The 8,269-nt window shown below is 35.7% G+C and overlaps 1 long non-coding RNA gene across 1 annotated transcript; it reads left to right on the top strand.

Annotated features, from left to right (window-relative positions):
• Nucleotides 1-233: 233 nt before the first annotated feature.
• On the top strand, nt 234-5,052 carry LOC122143114. Its single transcript, XR_006158974.1, has 5 exons — nt 234-367; nt 2,678-2,715; nt 2,853-2,898; nt 4,859-4,908; nt 4,991-5,052. It is a non-coding gene; the product is annotated as an uncharacterized LOC122143114 (long non-coding RNA).
• The last annotated feature ends 3,217 nt before the right edge of the window (nt 5,053-8,269 follow it).

The following is an 8,269-nucleotide window of genomic DNA, read 5'->3' as shown; positions in this document are numbered from 1 at the left end:
TTCAAACAGAGCATTCAGGCCAGAGGGATAAAATCAGGATATAAACATTCCTTTTATTTCTAAATTTTAAATGTAAAAATCATACTAACAATATAAGTACACCTCAGGAAACATTAAAAAAACATTTAAAAAAGAAAATAATCCACATCATGGGACCTTTAATAATAAGGCTCGGTGCACACATTCAAAAAAAAAAAAAAAAAAAAAAAAAAATCCATTGTCTCCATGGGCTCTCTCTCTTCCAAATATGGATAGAAGAGTAACGCTGCATGACTATTGGCTGCAGCTGAAGTTCGCGGTGCTGATTGGCTGAGCAATACTGTGATAGAGCGAGACCAACGGCAGATGTTCCAGAAATCTCCCTGAGGTGAGTAGCGGTGGTTTATTTTTCTAATGTCTGTGAATTTTAACCAATTTTAAGAAATAAATATGTTGCCCAAGTGGTGTATACTATTGTTGCTTGAAGTTTGTGAATACGTTAGATAATCCTGAATGTTAGAACAAGAGTGCATTTTTTAAGGGATTTTAGCAGAGGATAGTCATTGACGTTAGGCCGCTGGAGATCGATGATATCTTTTCCTGCTTTAGTGTGCTTTTAGGGCAGTATTGGGACAGTCTTTCCTAATATTAACCGTCTATTTAAGAAATACATTTGTTTGAGGTGACTGTGAGGCACTAGAGATCTGTGAGGCCTGATTAATGCTGCGTGTTGGTCGTGATTAATGCAAGCATTTTCTGTTGTTCCATAAACGTATATATAGTGTTTTTTCACTGATCCACGAGGTAAAAAATAGACAGAGCTCTCAAACTACACACAGACCGCCGTGTCTGGCACGCTAGTGATGGCGAATCGGGTCAGATTCACACGCGCAGTCCGTGTGAGGTAACGTAGATATTAACGGGACTTATCCGTTTCGTATCTGTAGTGGGTGCGGGCGGCTTCCCGCTTTGATCTTAAATGAGCGCGAAATATGTTTTTTTTTTTTTTGGCCGCTGGTTTCCTGCTTGAATGTGCTTTTGGGACAGTAATTCATAGTATTAACCGTCTATTTAAGAATTACTTTTGTTTGAGATGACTGTGAGGCATTAGAAATCCGTGAGGCCTGATTCATGCTGCGTGTTGGGCGTATTTTCTGCTGTTCCATAAACGTCTATATAGTGTTTTTTCTCTTATCCACGAGGTGAAAATAGACAGAGCTCTGAAACTACACACAGACCGCCGTGTCTGACACGCTAGTGATGGCGAATCGGGTCAGATCCGTGTGAAGTTAGATATTAACGGGACTTGTCCGTTTCGTCGCGGGTTGCGGGCGGCTTCCCGCTTTGACCGTAAATGAGGCCGAAATCTTTTTTTTTTTTTGGGCCACAGACAATGTTTTTGAGTTACAGTTTAGATGCGGTGTCAGCTACACCTTTATGTACTTTTTTCATAATTTATGTTCGGAATATAATTATAGTACTTAATAATGGTAATGTTTAATGGTTTTAAGTCAGCAGGTTGAAGTGAGAACTTTAAGTTTGAATCGTGGACGATTTGTGCTAACAGTGTATTTATCCATTATTTATTTTGAGTAATGAATGCGTCAGGGAGGAGAGACGGTGTTTAAAGCTTAAATACGATCTGTTCATGTGCACCGAATGCAGAGGAAGAGCAAGGTGAAGTTGTTTATAACGGTTCCCTTTCTTAACGTAATATATTATTATCATAAATCAGAAATTAATTCTATAATGTAATTATTATGATTAAACTTATATTATTATCAGTGTTGAAAAAGGTTGTGCTGCTTAATAGTCTTAACAAATATATATTTTTGTGATAAACTGTGATGCATTTTAAAGTTTTGTTAAAAAACTGATGCATTTTTTCAGCATTCTTTGAATACAAAGTAAAAAAAAGTCCAAAATCTTATGTAACATTGTTAAATACTGTCACTTGATCAGTTCATGTCTGCTGAGTAAAAGTATTAAAAAATGATTGAACCCAAACTTAATAGTTATAATTCACAGTTTCCACAAAAATATGAAGCAGCACAACTGTTTTCAACATTGATGATAACATGACACTGACAAATGTAGTAAACTATGATAATTCACTTTGCCATCACTAAAATAAATTAAATGTAAAAATAATAAAATAAAAAGTAAATTTAAGCTGTAATAATAATTGACAATATTACTGTTTTTGCTGAGTTTATGCATTTTGGAGGATATAAAAGTATTTTTTTGAAAATAAACAAATAAATGGAATAACACAATCTTTTTAGCCTCCAGCATGTCATTTATTTTTGTAGTTGCCTTAATGTCAGTTTCCTCTGTTTTGTGTAGATATGGTTGACATCCACGTTATATCTCTGATCTAAATGTAAAAATTAAAAAAAAAAGACCATTACCAATTATTAAAGCAATGTGTTTTCTGTGTCCTGATATATTTGTCATATGTCTATTAATATCTGTGATTGTAAGTATATTAAAAAATTTACCATAAACGTATATTTGGACATAGACCATATATTCAATGTTTAATCATACCTCTAATTAGATTTTTTTTTTGTTCTGGTTAAAGTCATTAGAGGTATATTGAAAGTCATAGACCTGTGTTTTGTTGTTATCAACTGTCCCTGTTGTGTGCTGTCATGCATTAATTTATTAACTTTTTATTCCTTCTTTCTTTGTTTAGATTGATCATTGAGCTTTATCTCCTGAGCAATTCTTAAGGTTTGTTTGCATTTTTTGTTTGTAGTACATTTAAAGGTGCACTATGCAGGATTAAAAAAATGTTAAATCTTGTAAATCAGACAAGTTTAGCTTACAGGTTTAACATGTTATGTCTGACATTTTACTTTTATTTTCAGATCACAGCATTACGAGCACTACAAACTCTTCACTGCACAATATCCGGTAAGTATTTTTATTTTATTTATTTATTTGACATGGATAAAATGTGAACAGATGACAAAGCAATATTAATGAGTTACTACTGAGTCACTGACGCACTATAGCACTTCAGAACCTGTGACTAGCTTGTGTAGTTTTGTGAAATTCACTGTGGAATGTTGTGGGCCCCAATGATTTTTCCTTGCTTGTAATTTTTCACATAAAGTCAATGAGAGACTGATGAAATTATATTCACTTGGGGAACCATTCCTTTTAAGTTGCTGTAAGTTATAGATAAACAGTTTCCCTCCTGAAAGATAGAACCAGTTTACGTTATAGCCATGGGCTGCATTCGAAGTTGCATACTCTCTGAGTAGATACTTCTTATGAATAAGTATTAATTTTGCAGTCATTTGAAGGGGGCCAATGGGGTTGGGGGCCATCCCAGTCTCTTTATGTGGGGTCTATAAAATAAAAAATGAAAATGAAATGTATATTCAGCAGTAAAATGAATTAATATTACCAACAGCAATGAAAGCAATGAAAGGTTAAAATTTGTGTTGTCTGTCAATCAAAATAAATAAATAAAAAATTAATCACTCTTCTGTAATTAATTGTGACTAATTTATTATTAATATATTGTCATAATTTCACATTGAACCTCCAAATGAATGTAGAAACAACATTAAGATGGTATATTTTAAATATGTTTAATGACATCTCTTTACTAAGTCTCTTTATTAATAACATTTTTGATAATACTGCTGATGATGTCTATTAAATGCATCTTCCTCTCAATTTTAGCCATTAATTATTGCCTTTCAACATTACAGTATAATTGAAAAGTGTTATTTTTAACATTTATCTAGGCTCTGAAAAATAGAACCACTTTTATGTGAATATATACAATATAAATTGTATATGCATAAACTATATAGATTAATCTTTATTCAAGCTACAAAAGTTAATCAGCGACTAGAACAGTCGAGTGATTTCTTTTTCTTTTGCGCGATTTCCTTCAATGACAGACTTCAGCAAGTTTCACTTTAAAAGCAACGCTGTCTCTAAAATCTGACGTGCATTATGCATATCTGACACATATCCTGTTTTCTCCCAACTCTTTTAGATTATTTTGGACCTAATAACTTAAGACCGTGTTTTCAAAAACACTTGCCAAAACTTATTTTGACATAATTGTATGTGTTTTTGTCATTTGAAGTGCTACTGGCGCTTGTCCAAAGTGGCTAGCCAGCATATGTTCAGCCAAACGCACAGACTTTCAAACTATACTGCATTTATTTGATAAACACCTTCGTCCAGTCTGCGCTATTTGTCGCCAGACGTTATGACCGATAACACTGTCTTTATACTCGTTTAAACTAGAATTGTGGATATCTCACAACCCCCTCACACAAGCGCTTGTCAAGGCTGCCGTCTATTGATGTTGCGGTCTCCGGTAGACTGTTGTCGGATCTCTTCCTTTTCTTTTTCCGGCTGACCTGGGCCAGTGTTGCCACCTTGATAAGTGGTAGGTCATCCAAAACAAAAAATACAATTTGCGATTTGCACTTACTCTTCTTGCGGGCCGGATGAAGATGATTTGCGGGCCGCCAATTGAATAGCCCTGGGATAGACTAAACTAAAGAATCTCAGTAGAAGTGGTAGGTCATCCAGGTACTTTTCATCTACTGCCTTTCACCCTATTATATAGTAGAGAAGTATGCAAGTTCTGATAATACCCTAGACCTTTAAAACCAGGTAAATGATAATTTGTTGAACAACCAATCAGAAAAAAAAAAATAATTGAATAAAAATAACTGACTACTTAAAAATAATAAAAATTTATTTAATCCTTTTAAATTTTTAGATTTTTTTTTATTTTTTTATTATTTTTTTTTTTTAAATTTTTTTATTAAATGTTAGTAATGATCTTATTTCACATACATAGACTTTCTTTAATTGTGTGTTTGTTTTTGTTTTGCAGACCATCTATTCAGAGCACAACCTGCATTTTTCTCTGCAGCTGAACGTTTGGTTAGTGTGCAAAATTCCTAAATGTCTTTTTCTTTTCAATATTATTATCATTATATTTGTCTAATATGTCTTTCTTTTCCAGGTTTTGCGTTTTCTCCAAGCAGCAGTCCTTCTGTATTGTTCTTCTCACTCCTCCCCAAGCCCCCACCCCCACCCCCACCCCCTCCCCAAATCCCCAAAAAAAAAAAAAAAAAAAAAAAAAAATCATTTTAATACTAAGTTGATAATTTGTGTTCTAATACTGCTGTTCTTTTAAAAGTTCAGTCCTTTTAATACTAGGTTAATAATTTGTTTAATCTGGTATTGTTCTTTTCTTTGGAAAAAAAGTTTGTAATATTAGATTTATAATTTGTTTTATTTGTTACTGTTCTTTTTATTGAAAAAAAAAGTTTATTAGCTGTCTTTGTAAGTCGTTCTTTTTCTTGTCAATTAACTAACTTGTTTTTTTCTTGAGAATACTTTGCAGGTTGTATCGCTTCAGCATTTTGTGAAGTAAGTGACTGAAAATATCCTGAAAAAAAAAATGCTTATTGAATACAATACTTTTTGACTAGCATTAAAACCATTTTACAGTCATTTTTAATCAGAGATGTTCAAACTCATGAAGAAAGGTGACAGTTGTTTGCTAAACATTTTAAGACAGTTTGCTTATTTAAGAGACGATGTGAAATCATCTGCTTGTTAGATTATTATGGAACAGATGATTGGACGTTACACAACAGACATAGAATTAGGATTAAACTTGAATCATTTAATCCCATTTAGCTACAAAAAAGGTTGAGTATCATGATCATAAAATTGCAAAAGGCTGTAATTTAACTAAATTATCTAACTTTAATGTGGAGTATGTTTGAAAGAGCTTTGTTTACATGCAGCATGTGATTTCAGAGCGGTGTTGTTTTCAGAGCATCTCTACAGAGAAAGCATCACATTTACACCATTTCCTGATCTGTACATGCATGTGGAGTTGTAGAATTCCCAACTCTTTGACTAAGTTATTTATTTCTAATTAATGGGCTAGTCAGATATGTCATGGATTATTTTATATCATGTCTTTGGTCTGTTTTCTTATATTTTGTCTTTTGTTCTTTTGAAGGATGCCTCGGAAAGGTAGGAGATCCAGGGCTCAAAAAGTTCGTTGGACAAAGTTAGACCTGACAGGACAGACGAGCATCAGTAAAGGTGTTGCTCAGGTTTCTGATGGACAGCAGTACGAAGATGATGACAGCACATCTAGAATTCTATCCGTGCAGGCGTCTCATTGCCAGAGTGATGCAAGGTATGATGTTTTCTCACGAAATCATCAGTGCACATGTATAGCTCTGACATTCCTTGCGTACCACAGTGAGGGAACTTTGTTCAAACAGCCTGATCTTGATAGAGTGCTAGAGGAAGGGGATGCTTTGTATGTCGGCATTAAAATGCAGCTTATTGCTGAAGGAAGATTCCGACAGGATCTTCTAAGCAGGCTGAAGTACCTGTGAGCATCTCAACTTCTAACAACAACTACAGCGTCCAAAAGTCAGAAGTGGTGATGGGATATCTGAGAGACAGAGGAACTTCTGAAATGGAAGCGTGGTGGCTTCCTCTTCATGAAAGACTTCAGTGTCTCTCAACACATGTCAGCCATGCACTGCTTATTGTTTCTCCAGAGTGCTTTGCTGTGCTCAGAGACAGATCTGGAAGATATGGATTTTTTTGATTCACATTCCAGAACTGCTGAAGGTTTGCCACATCCTACTGGTGACGGAACGGCAGTTATGCTAACTTTCACCAACCTTCATGACATGACCAACAGACTACTTGAGCTTTTTTTGGAATCGTTGTCCTCAGACTTGCTATGAATTCATGGCTGTTTCATTTGAAATGGAGCAACAGTCTGAGGAACCATGCTCATCAGCACCTCTGCCAAAAACACAAACAAACAACTGCTGACATCAGAATGCCTGAAAATTTTTGTTCATACAGATGACAAAACCCAAAGTGTCATAAATGTTTTAAAAAACAAACAAGCAGCGAAGAAGAAAAGAAGTGCGTAAAATTGTGAATGAAAAGCAATCAGCAGGACTTGAGAAAACCGCTCCACATTTTGGAGTCCGGGAACAAAAAAGAAGAGAATACGAGAGAGAGAAATATGCCACCAATTTGCAGTTTCAGAAGAAGAAAATGGAGAGTACCAAAAAGAAGTATGATCAAGATCCTTTTTCCAGATTCAACAAGCTAAAGTATATGGCCAAGAGGTACAAAACTGATGTTCTCTTCCAGAAGAAAAAGAAGGACTACATGGTGAGGAGGTACAAGACCGATAATCTTTTCCAGAAGAAAATGAAGGACTACATGATGAGGAGGTACAAGACCGATAATCTTTTCCAGAAGAAAATGAAGGACTACATGGTGAGGAGGTACAAGACCGATAATCTTTTCCAGAAGAAGATGAAGGACTACATGGCCAGGAGGTACCAAACTGATGCTATTTTCCAGAAGAAAATGAAGGACTACATGGCCAGAAGATACACAAGTGACTCAGAGTTTAGGTCACATCACATTCTTCGTTGTACTTTCCATAAGAAACAGAAGTGTCTTACCGATCCTGGATTCCACATTCTTCACAAGTTGAGATGTGCATTAAGGATCAAGAGAAAATACAAACCATACATTCGTTTCAGCCAGGACACACCCAAGTCTGATGCGACAAACCAGCCTGTGTCCAACAGCTTGATGCAAAAGGCCATATCTGCATTTCGGCGTCAAATTCTGCATGGTCCAACTTACATCTGCACAGTCTGTCACAGGACTCTGTTTCCAAATCAGGTTAAGATGTGTAATAGAACACGATACATCAAAAATGTTCATATTACAGCCTCTTGCTTAACCGGGAAATACGTTCATGCTTGTGACAGTGCCTGCTCAGTTTCTTGTGCAGTTCCAGAAGAGAGAAGACAGGAATGGATCTGCCACACTTGTGACAGTCATCTGAAGAGAGGATCCATGCCTTCCATTGCAGCGGCAAACAGACTTGAATTGCCTCCATTCCTGCAGAACTGCTTGAACTGAATGTACTTGAACGACAGCTTATCGCCAAAATTGTTCCTTTTTGCAAAAATAGTTGCATTGCCCAAAGGACAGCAAAGATCAGTGTATGGTGCTGTTGTATGTGTGCCCTCTGAGGTGGAGAAAACAGTCAACTGTCTGCCAAGGCCTAACAGTGAGTCCCAGCTACTACAGGTGAAACTGAAAAGACACATCAAGTTCAGAGGATACCAACACTTCCATACAGTAAATATGCACAATGTGCTAGCAGCGTTAGCAAAACTGAAAGCGATGCATTCAGAATACAGGGACATTTTGATTAGTGATGCTA

This window comes from Cyprinus carpio, unplaced genomic scaffold, assembly GCF_018340385.1.
Source record: "Cyprinus carpio isolate SPL01 unplaced genomic scaffold, ASM1834038v1 S000000835, whole genome shotgun sequence".
Taxonomy (NCBI): domain Eukaryota; kingdom Metazoa; phylum Chordata; class Actinopteri; order Cypriniformes; family Cyprinidae; genus Cyprinus; species Cyprinus carpio.
This window is presented reverse-complemented; position numbering and strand designations above follow the sequence as displayed.